Consider the following 15,705-nt stretch of genomic DNA (forward strand, 5'->3'; position numbering starts at 1 on the left):
TTTTTCTCTATTATTTATATGACTACAATGCATGGGAACCTGAGTCATGGACCAGGTCTCCATGAAGCTAGGCACTGGAGAAACAGAGAACCAAAAGATAGCCCCAGTCCCCATTCTCTATCATGAAGAACACTGCAGGTTGCACATCACATCTCTAATAAAATATGGAGGGGGCTCTATTTTTGGTATTTTTATCTTTATCTTACCTTTTTGTCTCATCATTCCCCAAGTCATTTTTGGCACCATCCATTTTCAGTGCATCCCCACTCCTGTGCCACCATTTCCCAGAGTGAACTCGAAGAACAGCAGCAAAGGGCCCCAGCATGAAAGAGAGAAGGGTGGATACATGGAACTCGGGAGGGGATGTGAAAAATATTCATTTCATTCTAAAGCTGCTATGAGGGTTTACTGCAGTTTGCAGGTTCAGATTGGCTGGCTTTTATTGAGGAAACTTGTTTAAACTGTAAGCATGTTACTTCTTCTCGCTGTAGAATTATTTTGGTTTTCCATTGTCCAAACCAAGGGGATGCTTTGGATCCAGCATGCCATTCCCTCTAGTCTCCAAACGACCCCTGCATACAGACAATCCCAGACTTTGGGAAAGTTTGGACCCAACTTTGTGGCTGGAATCTGAACCCACAAAGTTAGGTGGCTTCAGGTGATAAACAAGCCTGCCCTGGACAAAGGAATGCAGAGTTACTGCTCTGCCTGGCTTGATTACAGGCAAAGGACAAGGAAAGTACATTTACATATAAGGTAAACAAAGTGATTTAGCCAATTAGAAAAAGCAATTTGCGCTGAGAACGAAGAAAGGGCTTGGTGCCTGTAGCATGCCGAAAACAAGCAGCAGGGGAGAGGAACTTTGTCTGGCTTTACTTTACAAAGAATACATATCAAAAGTTTTCTGGACTCTAAAAGTGGGGGAAGAGAACCTCTTAGTTATCCATCACTTAGGGAACAAAGAGAACAGCGCCCTCTGATTCTGTGAAAAGTGGGTCCTCCTACCTGACGGGCTGGAGATGCTGATGGCTTCACTTAAGTAAGAAACTGCTTTTGGCAAAGATAAAGCTTGCTAGAACTTAGTTTTAGACACTAGAAACTGGGTTATTTTTGTAACCAGACCGGTCTCTTTTTCTCTTGCATAGTATCACTTAAATCTATGTTCTTTATTAATAAACTGAGTTTTACCATAACAATGCTGTTATATTGAAATAAGCTGTGCATCCCAGTTGAATCAAAAGACTGGTGTGTATTCTGTCTGTCTGGAGACAGCAAACTTGGTTACTTTCTATGAATGTCCAGTGAGAGGGACTGGACACTGCAGAAAGATGCCTCTGGGGAACTGGGGTTCCCTAGATGTTACCTGCAGGGCCAAGTTAGACTGGCCGTCTGGAGGAGTTTGCTGGCAAGATAGGTGCAGCAGGCAGCTGTCACATTGCCTCAGCAAGAGCTGAAACAGAGAGGTAATACGGTGGCTTACGGTACTAGGCTCCCTGAGGACAGATGGGGATCAGCAGCACAGAGACAGAGTGACTTGCCCAAAGTCAAAGACGCAGTCTGTGGCAAAGCCAGGGACCGAACCCTGACTCCCTTCTCATTCCCTGCCTCAATGCCTTAACTGCAAGACTATCCTTCCTTATGCTACAAAAGACACTGACAGTCAGTGGTATCCATGGATTTGAATACAGGACTGGGAGACGGGACTCCTGGTTTCTATTCCTCACTCCATCACTGACTTACCACATACCTGTGGACAAGTCACTTTGCCTTTCTGGTTCTCATCCCCCACCCCCGTCTGTAAAACGGGGCTGATAACATTGATCTACCTCATGGGCGTTGTGAGACCCAATTAATAAATGTTTATAAAGTGCTTGGAGATCTTGCTGCCTGGTTCTAGTTATTAGCATGATTATCTACCTACCTACCATTGAACATATACCGCATCAGCGTGAAAGACTCTGGAGAAGGGCAGAGGATTGTTGTTATTGCTGCCTGACAGCCACATTGGCAAGGTGTCTCCATTATGACCGTCTCTCAGAATCAGGTATCGATTGTGCCAAAATGGACCTGCCCCTCCGTGCAGGAGGGAGGCCCAGGCCGCACGGCAGTAGGGGGAACGGGAAGAGAACACAGCCGCCGCTTGGGCCATAGTGCCAGCTCTGATGATCAACGTCTGCAATCAGACATCTCGCGTACTACACCGCATAACCCTTATCCCCTTAGCACGGGATGGCGTTACACTCCCGCCTTCCCCCCCTTCCCCCCACCCCCCTCCCGCTTCTTCCCCCCCAGGGACCCGGAGCACTTTGCTTGAGGGCACTGAGTGAATCATCCAGTAACACAGAAATCTCGGAGTCCTCTTTAGACATCCCAGGAGGAGGCAGATCTGAGGGAAGTCAGCAGAGAAGATGCCTGCAGCAATGTCAGTTCCAGAACAGTCGGGCTGACAGGATTCTGAGCAGGGATTACGGCTGGGATCAGGGAGGCAGAGAAATGAAAAACGAGTCTGGCTTTCAGGCGTGCTTCTGTTGTGTTTGTCTTCTTGTTTGTTCTTAAGGAAGACTGAGTCCCTGGGCATTCGACTTTAAAAGGCCCCAGATTACCTTCCTGAAAAGGCCCGGTGTTCAGCTCACCACCACTTAGACTCTGCTGCCTCCAAAGACTTACGTTAACATAACACGTGCGTGGCGGGCAAACCTCTGAGGGTTTACACCTCAGGATAAGCATCTCACCTTCCAGCTGTTTTTCTGAACCTCCCGGAACCCCTGGGCCTGGATAACTGTGCTGGGCAAGCTCTTGAGTAATGATTTTCTCTGGGCCAAATCCAGATGTGATGTGGAAGGAGTCTAATCCATCCACAATGCAGCCCCACCAGGGATGAATTTGGCCCTTGGTGTCTAAAACGGGGGTAACTTTTTCCAGCCCCTCGGCATGCAAGTTGGGCCCATTTAGGTTTCTTTAAGCCTCAAGTACACCTTCGCTCTTCATCAGTAAATCTCTAGACATACTACCATATTTTATAGCTAAGTCATGAGTCACAACCTCCTCGCCCAACCTGGGTACAACAACCCAGTTCAGTTGTGTTCGCCTGGAGACTTTTTTCACAACTGTGAACATTTGTCAGTCACACTTGTGAGTCCTCGCTGCTTCCCCATGCATTCTGGGAAGACATGGGTAACTATCCCATAATGCCTCAGCAGGGGATGGAGTGCCAGGAAGACACACACACACACACACACACACAAAGAAGCATCAGCAACACATGGACCGACGCACTCTGGGATGTCCTACCTCAAAAGGAGTTAGTGTGAAGGAAGCCAGGCCAAAGCCGTTATACAGGCATGGATAGGTGCTCCCATCTTAAGTGCAAGAACTGGTTACAGGAAGACAGCTCTGTGCCAGGCTGTTGGAAAAGTCAACACATGGTTAGCTGTCATGGTTACAAACCAAGGATTATTGTGTGTGCACACAAACTAGATCACTAACCTGTCACAAACATGTTGAAAGTTCTAGTGTGGACAGGGTCTGAGGCTCACTCGCAGCCATGCATTGACATACCTCAGGGCTGGCCTTACCATGATGCGAACTGAGGCGGTTGCCTCAGGTGCCAGACTGGAGCGGGGGGGTGGCACCACTAGGACCCAGAGTTTCAAAGTTTTGACCCAAGCAAGGGGGCACGGGGGCGTCATTTGAGCTCCCCGCCTCAGGTGCCAAAATGTTGTGGGCCGGCCCTGATGTACCTTATGCCTCAGTTTGACGCTCGTTCTCAAGACTTCCAAGTCTCCCTGCTTCCAACATGGAAGCATGGAACTTCCATTCTGGGGATTTATTTTGGCCTTCATTGGGCTCCCTGTAGGAACCAGAAAACAAAGATGCTGCAAAACAATGAAAACAGGATTCGGAAGGGGCAGAGGGAGAAGTTAACCAACCTTTTGTGAACCTGCACAGAAGGTTAGTTTGAATCTTGGATCCTTGCTTGCTCCTTTCTTACTTTAGCTGAGATGTTCTCTCAGGAGTGGCTGAAGACCCTGCTATGAAACAATGGGTGCCCTGCAAATGAATCTTCAGTCTAGCTAAGGTACTGGCATGGCCCCCATTACAATAATACCTGAGGACATCATAATTTTTACTGTATTCATCCTCACAGCAACCCTTTGAGGTACGGCAATGTTATCATCCCCATCTTACTGGGGGTGGGGAGGCACAAAGAGACAAGGTGACTTGCCTAAGGTCATACAGGAGGTCTGTGATGGAAAAGGGAATTGAACCCAGGTCTCCCAAGTAGAGCTGGGTGGGAAATGATTTTCCCATCATGCAAAAATTAAAAAAACTTCAAAATGTCTTCCCATTGCACATCAAAACAAACCCCAGACCTTTCATTTCCCCCCCCCCAAAAAACAAACAAAAATGAAATAAAATAAAACAGAGGCAGAATGTGTGTGAGAGACACTAGAATAAGCTACTGGTGAGGGCTGGCACCTGGGATGTGGAGACTTAGGTTGAAGTCCTCGCTTCAAACCAGGTTCTCTCTGTTTTGACCTGAAATTCCTTCCAGCAAAAATTCTGTTGAAACCAATTCCTTTCCCACAAAAAGTTTTGGTTTCAAAGAATTGGCATTTTACAACAAAAAACAGTTTAGTCAAAAAAAATCCCAGCCAGCTCTGCTTCCACGTCCCATGCTCGTGCCCTAACCACTGCACCATCCTCCCTCAAGACAGAGAGAAGAGATGGGCACTGTGTACGATGGCCGATATCGTATCCCACCACTCCCAGCTGCGGTTAGCTTCCCTTTCCTTCAAGTCACGTAACCTACAAGATGGCAGCAACCACAGCATGGACTTCCTCACCCACTGCTGGCCATGCGCACTTTGCCTGCTGTCTTCTGACCCCAGCTGTGTCAGGGCCTGGTCTAGCCCTGGGGCCTAAATCTTGAATTCCAATGAACCTGGTCTTGCACCCATTGACCTCAATGGCAAAACACCCCTTGACTGTAACAGGAGCTAGGTCAGACCCCCAACTCATCATTAAACATCACGGCCCCATGTCCGCTCTTGTTGCAAAGAAAGGCATCTTTCCCTAGAAGAGGTCCCTAAGCTATCCACACCCCAACAACCTGAACTAGAGAAACAGCTTTTGGGAAGTTCATTTTATTCCTTAGGGATAAAGCTTCAACCAAAAGAAAGTTAAAGCCACAGCGTGGTTGGAGGGGAAGTTTCTGTGTTTACCCTTTAGTGCACCAGGAGGGGAGAAGGTCAGTGAAGGAGAAGGTGGAACTATGGGAGGAAATATGAGTCCTGGATTTAATAGCACTTCCCAGAAAAGAAATGTCCCACCTCACTTCAGGCAGGGCTGTGAAAGAGAAAAGGAAGAGCCTATTGCTAAACCCAAGGTTTCCTTAACTTCAAAGCAGGCAGGGGTTGTTTTCATGTCTCCCACCTTGAGGTCCTCCCATCCCACCCTTGGAGGGGGCTATCTCTGTGCATTTCACCTACAGGCCCTCCTCTGCCCCATACTGAGGACAGGGGTCATATTGCCATACCTCTTACCATCAGAGCTCATTCTGGCCAGCAGTGGAGGGGTTTTATCTCCTCTGGCCTGCATGAACAAGCAATTACTGCCAGAGCCCACCTGGCCTGCCTTAGGAGTCTGGCTATCCCAGACCCCCTCTAGCCCACATTAAGAGCTGTGCTACCCCAGAGGCCCCCCGGGTTTGTTAGCAGAGAGTGTGTCATCAGAGTCCCAGCTGCTGTGTCTTACTAAAGAGAGAAGGTAGCAGTGCTTAATTTGTGCCAGGGCTAAGCCCCGGCACCTCTGGGCTTGGTGCATCAGTTATGAAAATTTAAAAATTGCTTGAGCCCCAACACCTAGCTGCTCGAGCTCCGACATCTCTTTCATTACAAATTAAGAATTGGAAGGTAGGATAGTTCAAAGGCCCTTTCCAGAGCAGCTACTGGCCCCTCTGAACCAAACGCTGCTGCAATCACCCGTCATTCAGTCAACATTTCCATTCGAAGCAAATCTGGATTCTCTTCCCTCCAATCTATTTCTTTCTTCCTTCTTTTTTTTTTTTTTTAAATCTCTTATCTTCCAACCAACCATTAACTTTCTCCCCCTAGTCCTGCCCACACACCCCTCTTCTCTTTCTCCCCCACCCCAATCCTCATGACCCATTTGAGCTCTTTTGTTATGTCTTCAAACTGATGGCCTGGCAGACACAACTCTTTCACTCCATCATTACAGTCTGCGCAATGTTGTGTCAGTTCCACCGTGACTCTTTCGCCTGGGCCTATCCTCTGCATTTTAATGGTATAATACACCTCACAGCCCCATCAGAACATCAATACCTCACCAAGAGCTGCTCACTAGATGGGCCGTAATGCTTTTGTACTCAAATATAATTCTCCGCTTTGCCACTCTGACACTTTCAGTTTAGGCCCTTTTATTTTTTCCCCCCTCTTTCCCCTTCAAGATACAAAAGACACCAAGTTTTTTTTTTTCTTTCCCTCTTCCCCCCCCCCTTCAATATACAATATTCAACCCTCTGTTTTCAGGGTGGATTTCCCACCCCCCTCCCTCTTTTTATTTAAGTTTTTCTTTTAACTTTCAAGGTCAACAGGGACAGATAATGCCACCAGTGCCTGTTTGATATGTGAGCGCTATTGGCGTCCATTGCCACGGTTTCCGTGGTAACACAGTAACCATTAATTTTCAATTAAAGTAGACAAAAAGCCCGATGACAGCTCCAGGTCTGCTGAAGATGTCAAGAATCCGTATTAATATACAGCAAGAGAGCATAATTGTGTGTCCATCTTCCCGAGCAACGAAAATGGGGGGATAATTACCAGCTAGAAAGCCACTCTGTAATTTTGTTCTTACTGTCACCACAACCCTACATATTAGCATAAATTAAAAGCAGGGTTTATTGTTACCAAAGTGCATTGATATTTCCAGCCTATTTTCTTCCTTTTAACTGTTTGTTGTTGATGAGTGACTCTTGGATGCGCGGCGAGGGTGCACCCCCAGGAACTATCTGGATGAAAAGAAGTAAGGAATGAAGTCTTGGGAAGGTAAAAGGAAGAAAGAGAAAAGTTCATATATGTATAGGGACTATTCTTGGATCAAATGCCGAGCTTTCTTCCATCCTCATCAATTTCTTCCAGGAATTAGAAATCTCAGCAATATGCTGTCTCTCAGCTGGGGATGCTCAGCTCTGGCGTATCCTCCAAATTCTCTGCACTTCCCCACCCCTTTCTTGGATTCTCCATCCTAGACAGTCACAGGATGGAGATAGTCCTCTGGTTCACTCTCTCAGTTATGGAGATAGTCCTCTGGTTCACTCTCTCATTCATTCCCTGGACTCCAGATCCAAGACTTTTCCAATCGTTCCTTGGGTACCTCCAAACCGAAGCATCTTTCCTTCAAATGTCACAACCTCCCCACCTCGGCAGTTCGAGGAGAGAAAGTCTTAGCTTTTGGCTTTCTCTTTCATTGGGTCTCCTGGAAGAAAGGCATTTCCATTGCCTCCCTCTCCATTTGCAAATGCTTGTAGGGTCAAGTCATGTCCATTCTCCGCATTCATCATCCCAGGACAATCTGAGAGCCAATGGCTTTCCACTCTCCACGTTCTCAATCCAGGATGTCCTGGAATTGAGACATTTCCATTCTCCACACTTGCTGACATAGACCTGAGAAGGTGCTTCCCTTCTTCACGCTTTCTGGTCCCTTTTTCCCTTCCAAGCAAGTCAACCAATGTTAAATAATTAGCCCCTCGGTCTCCAATACTGTAATTACCTCCTCTTCAGGACTCACCTTGAAGTTGGAATAGATGTAAGTCTCTAACTGCTGGGTTCTTAGTGACAGCTGCTGAATCCATGAATTTAAGTGAATGGAAAAAGCGGATTCCTTGTATCATATCCAGAGAAAGCTGTCCTTCAAAAGGGAATTTAGTGTAATTACCCTTAAGGGAGCTATCCTCACACAGTCAGTCACAACACTGACCTGCTGGCTGGGATCTGACAGGGAAATTACAGGCTGTATACTCAACAGAAGGGGCTTCCTCCCTTCTTAGGAGAAAGATGAAATACAGAGGCTTGAAAAGAAAAGTATCGGCTTCTAGGTTTTAAATCAATTTCTTACACAGGGTTTTCCTTTGTACAGAAATTAGTGGGGGGGGGAAATAGGTGTTTTGTGAATGGCAATAAGAATCCCAGAGATATGAATTCCAGTTGCATGGGGAAAGCTGCTTCTCAGGAAGTATTGTCTTAAATAAATATACAATTAGAAGAGGAGCATGACAAAGACCAGAGCAGGGGCCACCGTCCATTAAAGTGGTTGGCCGGGAATAAGTTTGGTAGGTTTCCATCCTTATCCTAGTAGATAAGTGTCATCCCCACAAAACCATCTAAATACTATCTAAATACTCACCCGGCCCTCGCCACCATATTAACTAAGCTCCTAGCCATCAGCAGCAGAGAGGCTAAGGATCAAACGGACCAGGCTGAGGACCGACTGGCTAAGCGGCAGTTTGCAGAAAAGGACCTGGGGATTACAGTGGATGAGAAGCTGGATATGAGTCAGCAGTGTGCCCTTGTTGCCAAGAAGGCTAACGGCATATTGGGCTGTATTAGTAGGAGCATTGCCAGCAGATAGGGGGAAGTGATTATTCTCCTCTGTTCGGCACTGGTGAGGCCACGTCTGGAGTACTACGTCCAGTTTTGGGCCTCCCACTACAGAAAGGATGTGAACAAATTGGAGAAAGTCCAGCGGCAAGTAACGAAAATGATTAGGGGGCTGGGGTACATGACTTATGAGGAGAGGCTGAGGGAACTGGGCTTATTTAGTCCGCAGAAGAGAAGAGTGAGGGGGGATTTGATAGCAACCTTCAACTACCTGAAGGCGAGTTCCACAGAGGACGAAGCTCGGCTGTTCTCAGTGGTGGCAGATGACAGAACAAGAAGCACTGGTCTCAAGTTGTAGTGGGGGAGGTCTAGGTTGGATATTAGGAAACACTATTTCACCAGGAGGGTGGTGAAGCACTGGAACAGGTTACCTAGGGAGGTGGTGGAATCTCTATCCTTCGAGGTTTTTAAGGCCCAGCTTGACAAAGCCCTGGTTGGGATGATTTAGTTGGGGTTGGCCTGCTTTGAGAAGAGGGTTGGACTAGGTCACCTCCTGAGGTCCCTTCCAACCCTACTCTTCTATGATTTGCACAGACTGCATCTCCTCATGCCCGTCATGGCAATGTTGGAGAAACTTACACAGTTTTTTCCTGTTCCTTGTTCTATGGATAAATGCAGGACTTCAGTCTCCAGATGCTTTCAAGCCAGCATCTTTTGCCAGCCCCAAACTCACTTTGAACTTTTAAATATGGAATCAGTGATTAAACGACAACAGCGACAAACTCCACAATTACTTTGGTGGACACGTGATTTGCAGTTATAGCTCTGGAGGCTCACAAGGCCACTTTGGCAAGGTAGGATAGCCCAGTAGTTAGTGCTCCAGTCCAGAGCTTTGGAGACCCATATTCACTTCTGTATTCTGCCACAGACTCTTAGAGCGACCTTGGGCAAGTTACTTACACCCAAATCATCAAAGACATTTAGGCACATAAAGATCTAAACTTGGGCTTTAATTGCTCGGGGAATAGTACCACTTTCTTACCTTGCAGTGGAATGTGAGGATAAATACATTAAAAAGTGTGAGGCACTCAGATAACCACGGTGACTGGGGCCAGATAAGGCCACAGATAGATAGATTCAGCTGCTTAATTCCAGCTGTTAGTTTCAAAACCTTTTATCTTCAGTGCAGCAGCTGGGCAAACCCTCCAGCCAATAGGCACCCCTGCTTTGCTGCTTCTATCTACTCCCATTCTTCTCTTTGGCAGGAGCCTTTCATTCCTTCCTAGCCATGCTCTACCTTGATGTTGGGATCCAAAGCGAGGCTACTGGGATTCTGCCCCTGCAGACACTCTAGGCTCAGTCTCACCTTGTTCCCTGCTATTCTTACTGGACTTGAATTAGGAATGATCATTTACTGAGATATGTACAATGCCTGTGACAAATGGAACTGCCACCCCCGCCTAGTTGAGGCTGCTCATGCAAAATAAACGATAAATAATAATCTTTTGATTAGGGCCAGGAATTTGTGGAAGATGTTTAACTGGTTATAAAGCCCCAGGTATAATTAGGGTGATGACTTCCTTACTCATGCGAGGCATTTGCAGCTCTGTGCATTAGTAGAATTAGATCATCCAGGTCACTGCTTTCAAGGATGGCTTTGTGGCCAGGAAGCCACAGGAATCACTCACTAATTCTAAGAGAAGTTAAGATGAATAAGGCAAGCTATGCACCAAGACAAAATCAAATCACCCTCCGTCCCTGGATAGTGTTAGTATTCCCAGGATGCTGGAGGTTCTATCTTTCTGATGAGACTTAAATCTGAGGTGGTGACCCTTGAGAGCCATTGGAAATCCCATGGCAGGTTTGGCAAGAGTGTGAACCCTGGTGTCCTTACCAGATTCCAGTTTGCATAATTACCTTCTTTGGGCTTGATGTAAATCGATTTAGCTCCATTGAAGTCAGTGGAATTATGCTGATTTACACCAAATAAGGATGGTCTAAATTCCATCCTACAGATTCACTTGCATAGAGCATTTTCCTTTGCGTCCCTATCCTAAACAGTTGCAGAGTGTTGTTGTGTGCTGTTAAACAGACACCGTTTCCCCCCCAGCAATGGTAGATGAAGTAGTACCCGTATATTTTATCTTCGTAGAGAACTCTGCGGACCCTTTAGGATGACAGATAAGATAACGTAAGCCATGTGGCACTCTGTCCCCTTCTAGTAGTGGCTAGGCCAACTAGTGATTGAGGAGACTGCTACAATCTTAGCTAACAGAGCTGTCTTTTACCTCAGGCATTAAAGGCTCATGTCTTAAGCTTCAGAGGCCCCAGGTTTGATCTCCATTGCTGACGTCTCACCCGGGGTGTTGGTGTTGTAGTCAGGTATTACAACTGTTGTTAATATGCCTAACACTGTCTGTGGGACTCCACATACCATCCAATCACAGGAAATGGGCCAAATTCTGCTCCCAGTTAAACCAGTGTAAATCCAGAGCAACTCCATTGAGGTTACAATCAGCTGGAGTTCTTCTGAGGCCAGGTCTATGCTATACACTTCCATCAGAATAATGATGTCGCTCAGGGGTGTGAAAAACACACCCCTGAGCGACGTGGTTATAGCACCCAACCCCCCCGGTGTAGACAGCGCTCTGCCAACAGGAGGGCTTCTACCATCAACATAGCTCCCGCCTCTCGCGGAGATGGATTAGTTATGACGAAGGGAGAAGCTCTCCTGTTATCTGCAGCATCATTTCAAAGGTAGACCTGCCCCAAGAGCACAACTGGGCTGTGTGTCATTAGGAGACAGAGTGGCCAATATTGACGATTGCTCTCTATACGGCAAGGAGGTAAACACCAGGGAGGGATAAGAGCTATTGAAGCTAAAGGACAATGTTGGCCCACGAACAAATGGGGGATAAATGGGCCAGGAATCAATTAGTGCTAGAAATTAGAGGTTTGTAGCCACCAGAGGACTGAGGTTCTGGAACAGTCTCCCAATAGGAGTTGGGGCGGGGGGGCAAAGAACGGAATTAGCTTTAAGATAGAGCTTGAAAAGTTTATGAAGGGGATGATATGACAGGTTTGCCTGTGATAGCAGGGGACTGGACTTAGTAGCCCATGAGGTTCCTTCCTGTCCGATATTCCTATTTTTAAAAGAGCCATCCAGACAATTTGCAGGGGCAGGTATGGGAGGGAGGGTGACAGAACAGGTGTGTCTCCCAGAGAGTCTGAAAACCTTCTGTCTTGGCTGACTGGGCTTTCCCAACCTGTCAGACTAGGGCAATTTGACCTCCTCAAGCCTCTCCCCGAAGCCTATGCTGCACAGAGATTCAGCACCAATAATTTACAGGCTCAGGTGCTACGCTGGCGGTGTCCAGCAGCTTTCTCTGCCATGTCCAGCGTGTGTGTAGTGTGAGTGTGTGTGCGTGTGTGTGTGTGTGTGTGTGTGTGAGAGAGAGAGAGAGAGAGAGAGAGAGACTCACACACAGAGAAAAGGAAGCTGGCTTCCCAGAGCTAAATTTAGCAGGCAATGGAGGGAAGCAGAAATATGACTCAAAGGAAACTCTGGGCTTTCCTCAAACACCTCTCTCCTCACCTGGTTTGCGATACAAGTAAAGCTGGTCAAAATTATTTTGGGGTGAAAAATGGCCTTTTTTTGGAAACCAACTTTTTAATGGGGGGGAGGGGGAACTTCTTTTTCTCTCTCTTCCCTGCTCCCATCTTTTCCAGTGATTTGACAAAATCCCAAATCACTTTGGTTGGCAACAATAAAAAAAATTCAGTTTTTCATTGAAAAAAAATCTGAGAAAATTTAAACAAACTTCCAAACTTTCCCAAGAACCACAATAACCATTTTTTGAACAGCTCTGCTTGTCGGTCACTGTTTTGCTGTTGTGAATTTCGTGTCTAGAACAATGGAGGCTTTGCTAATTGATCATCTCACTTCCCATCCCTTTCACTGCATTAAATTCTTTGGGGTAGGGATCTGGAACGAGGCTTTTTGTTCTGGTTGTACAGTGCCGAACACCATGGGGACTTGATCCGTGACTGGGGCTCCAAGGTTCTACCGCAATACATATAATAAATATAATAATAATATGATCTTCTACCATGTTCACACCCTGCCCAGATTATGGTGACTGTCCTCTGTTACAATGCCTATCCATTCTACAATGCTGCTGCTCCCCTATAATTGCTAAAATGGGCTTTAGCCTCATTCTATTCTATCTGGGTTCTGTTCCTCACCCATTGTCTTGGTATAATCCCTCTGGAATCACATCTGTTCTACACTCATCAAAGCAAGCCTGGACAGCCGGCTGCTAGGCTGTGTCTAATCCTGTCCTGCATCTCGTTCCCAAAAATCTGTTTCACTCAAAATGGAATAATCTTGTATGAACCTTAACCCTGGTAGCCCCAGCAAAGCCCTTGACGTTCATTGTAATGAGGATGGTCGCATGGTTAAGGCACAAGATCGGCACCCATGAGATTTGGGGTCAATTCCTAGCTCTGACACAAACTCCTGATGTGATTTAAGGCAAGTCTGTGCCTCAATTCCCCCTCTGTTAAATGGAGTTAAAGATACTTTCTCCTGTCTTGTTGTCTATTTAGATTGCAGGCTCTTCAAGGCAAGGAGTCTCTTCCCATGCATTTGTTCATACAGCACCTAGCACAATAGGGCCCCGAATTCGGATGGGACCTTTAGGCACAACTGTAGGACAAAAAATAACAGCGATCACATAAAACCGGTCAGTACTTCTCAGAGGTTCTGATCCTGCTGCCTCATTTTACCCACAGCTACATCCAGGTTTCCCTTCATGACACCCAGAGGAGACTGCCACTGCTTTATGCCAGAAGACTGGAGTCCCTCCAGCTCTTAAAATGCCCTGCTCATGCAGTCGGAGCTAGCAAAGGGTCAAAAGGATCCTGGCTCGCCTTCCTGCCCCCATTGATATAAATACCGGCCTACCAGTCGACACTGAGTACATACATCTTAAACAAACACTTGGCTGGGCTGTTTATCTCCACAGCCTTTAAACAAACGCTTTCAAAGGTTTCTGCTGATATGAGAGATTTACTGAAAACCATTCGCCCTTCTTAAAAGCCTCTCAGTTTATGCTGCTATGGGTGAAACGAACAGTGTTTTAGCCTGGAGTTTTCTGTCTTCTGACCGCATGTTTATCCTAGGGGCCGCCACTGGCTTTGATAGGAGAGTAACACAGGCCCAAACCTTTATGAGGAAAAATATAAAATAAACCCAGAAACCGTGTGCGCGTGTGGGGGGAAGGGTGAGTGAAAAGTTTGGTTCTCATTAGTTTTGCACACAACATGCTTCCTCCTTGGCTACAGCATCCCGTGTCATTATGCCGCAACTTCCATTCTTCCTGTGAAGTTTTTCATCTCAGCAATTGGCTAAGATGACTCTGAAATTATGTTTAGCATCTCGTGGCAAATTTGTAACCTAAGGTCTGGGCTACACACAATGTTTCACTGGTTGAACATACATTGGTTTTTAAAACTAGTTTAGTTAAATCAGTGAACACCCCTGTCGGGACACTTAATTCATCGTAATAATAATGCCTGGCTCTTATAGAGCACTTTTCATGAGTAGATCTCAAAGCACTTACAAAGGAATCACTATCATCATCTCCATTTTACAGACGGGGAAACTGAGGCAAAGGGCAGTGAAGCAACTTATTCAAAGTCACTCAGCAAACCAGTCGCAGATCCAGACGTTGAACTGAAATCTCCTGAGTCCCAGCCCAATGATCTTTCCACTAGGCCACGCTGTCTCCAATAAGCTTATATCGATTTAGCGTAATGGAGTAAGGAGTAGACAAGCTAAAATTGAAAAAGTCAGGTCTAAAGTAATTTAATAGTGTCTACGCCAGGGCTTGCACCAGATTCATCACTTTAAAAAAGCACACTTCTAGTTAAAGCAGAGTAATTTTGTGGCTAGCCATGGCCCAATTTGCAATGACGACTCAGGGTATGTCAACACAGCACACTAAGCCCAGGTCTGTGGGACCCACACTTGTGCACCTGGTGTTTCCAGGCCCGTGCTTAAGCATTCATGCTACATTGTAAAGATGGGTTTACAATTGCTGGATCTAGGTCTCATAGCCGTGTTAATGTATCCATACTGCGCTATGCAGACGTTCTGATTTGGGCTTGTGGCTTGAGCTGCATCCACCCTGCAAAATGACAGGACTTGGACCCAAGTCTCAGCAGGACTTGGGCTCTGACCTGCCCCTGCAGCAGGATCCTAGGGCCCAGGTCCCAAGTGCTTGCTGACCCAAGTTAGACTGATTTGTATATACATGGACGTAGGGCTTGGGCTCAAACCTGAGTCAGAACCGAGGCTTTGTGGGCAATAGAGATATATCCTTAGAAGCTTTTTCTACACGCAAATCTTCTACAACTTTAATTAGACCAGTATAATTAAAGCAAGATGCTCCCTCAGTGTGGATGCAGTTATACTGTGAACACCTGGGTGACACTCGTATTTCAGTTTAGCTTAAACTGATTCCAAATTGATTTAAGCTAACCTTGTCTACACACACCGCTTTGACTGAACTGGTATAGGTAAAGCAGCACAACACCCCTTGTATGGATACAGGTATAGGGAAATAAGCTCCTTTAAACCAGTGTAACTGTTTAACCAGTGTTAACTGTGTGGACAAGCCATAGTTTAGTTTTTATTTGCTAGACAGTTCTAGAGCAGGTCTCTCCTGAGTCAGACGCAGTGGAGAGCAAGGAGAGAAAGAGGGAGAGAAGAAACATTTCTGGCTTTTAATTTCCCCCGCCCCTTCCCTTCAAGCAGATGGAAGCCGCTTTCACTCAGTGTTTACATGAAAACATCCAGCCTTTCCTGTCCACAGCCCCTTTTCTGGCTCTTACCTGCTGGCCCCAGGGCAAAATACTTTTGCGCTCACCTCCAAAGAGACTTTTCAACACCTGAAACCTCACAGCCAGTTCCTCTGCTTCTGGAGACAAGCTTGGGCACTTAGAGGAGGAGGTAGGAGAGTCAGCGCGAGAGAGACCAGAAAGCCCTGGGAATAGTATGAACAGCTGGATAGAAAAACCTGAT

This window comes from Lepidochelys kempii, chromosome 21 (assembly GCF_965140285.1).
Source record: "Lepidochelys kempii isolate rLepKem1 chromosome 21, rLepKem1.hap1, whole genome shotgun sequence".
Taxonomy (NCBI): domain Eukaryota; kingdom Metazoa; phylum Chordata; order Testudines; family Cheloniidae; genus Lepidochelys; species Lepidochelys kempii.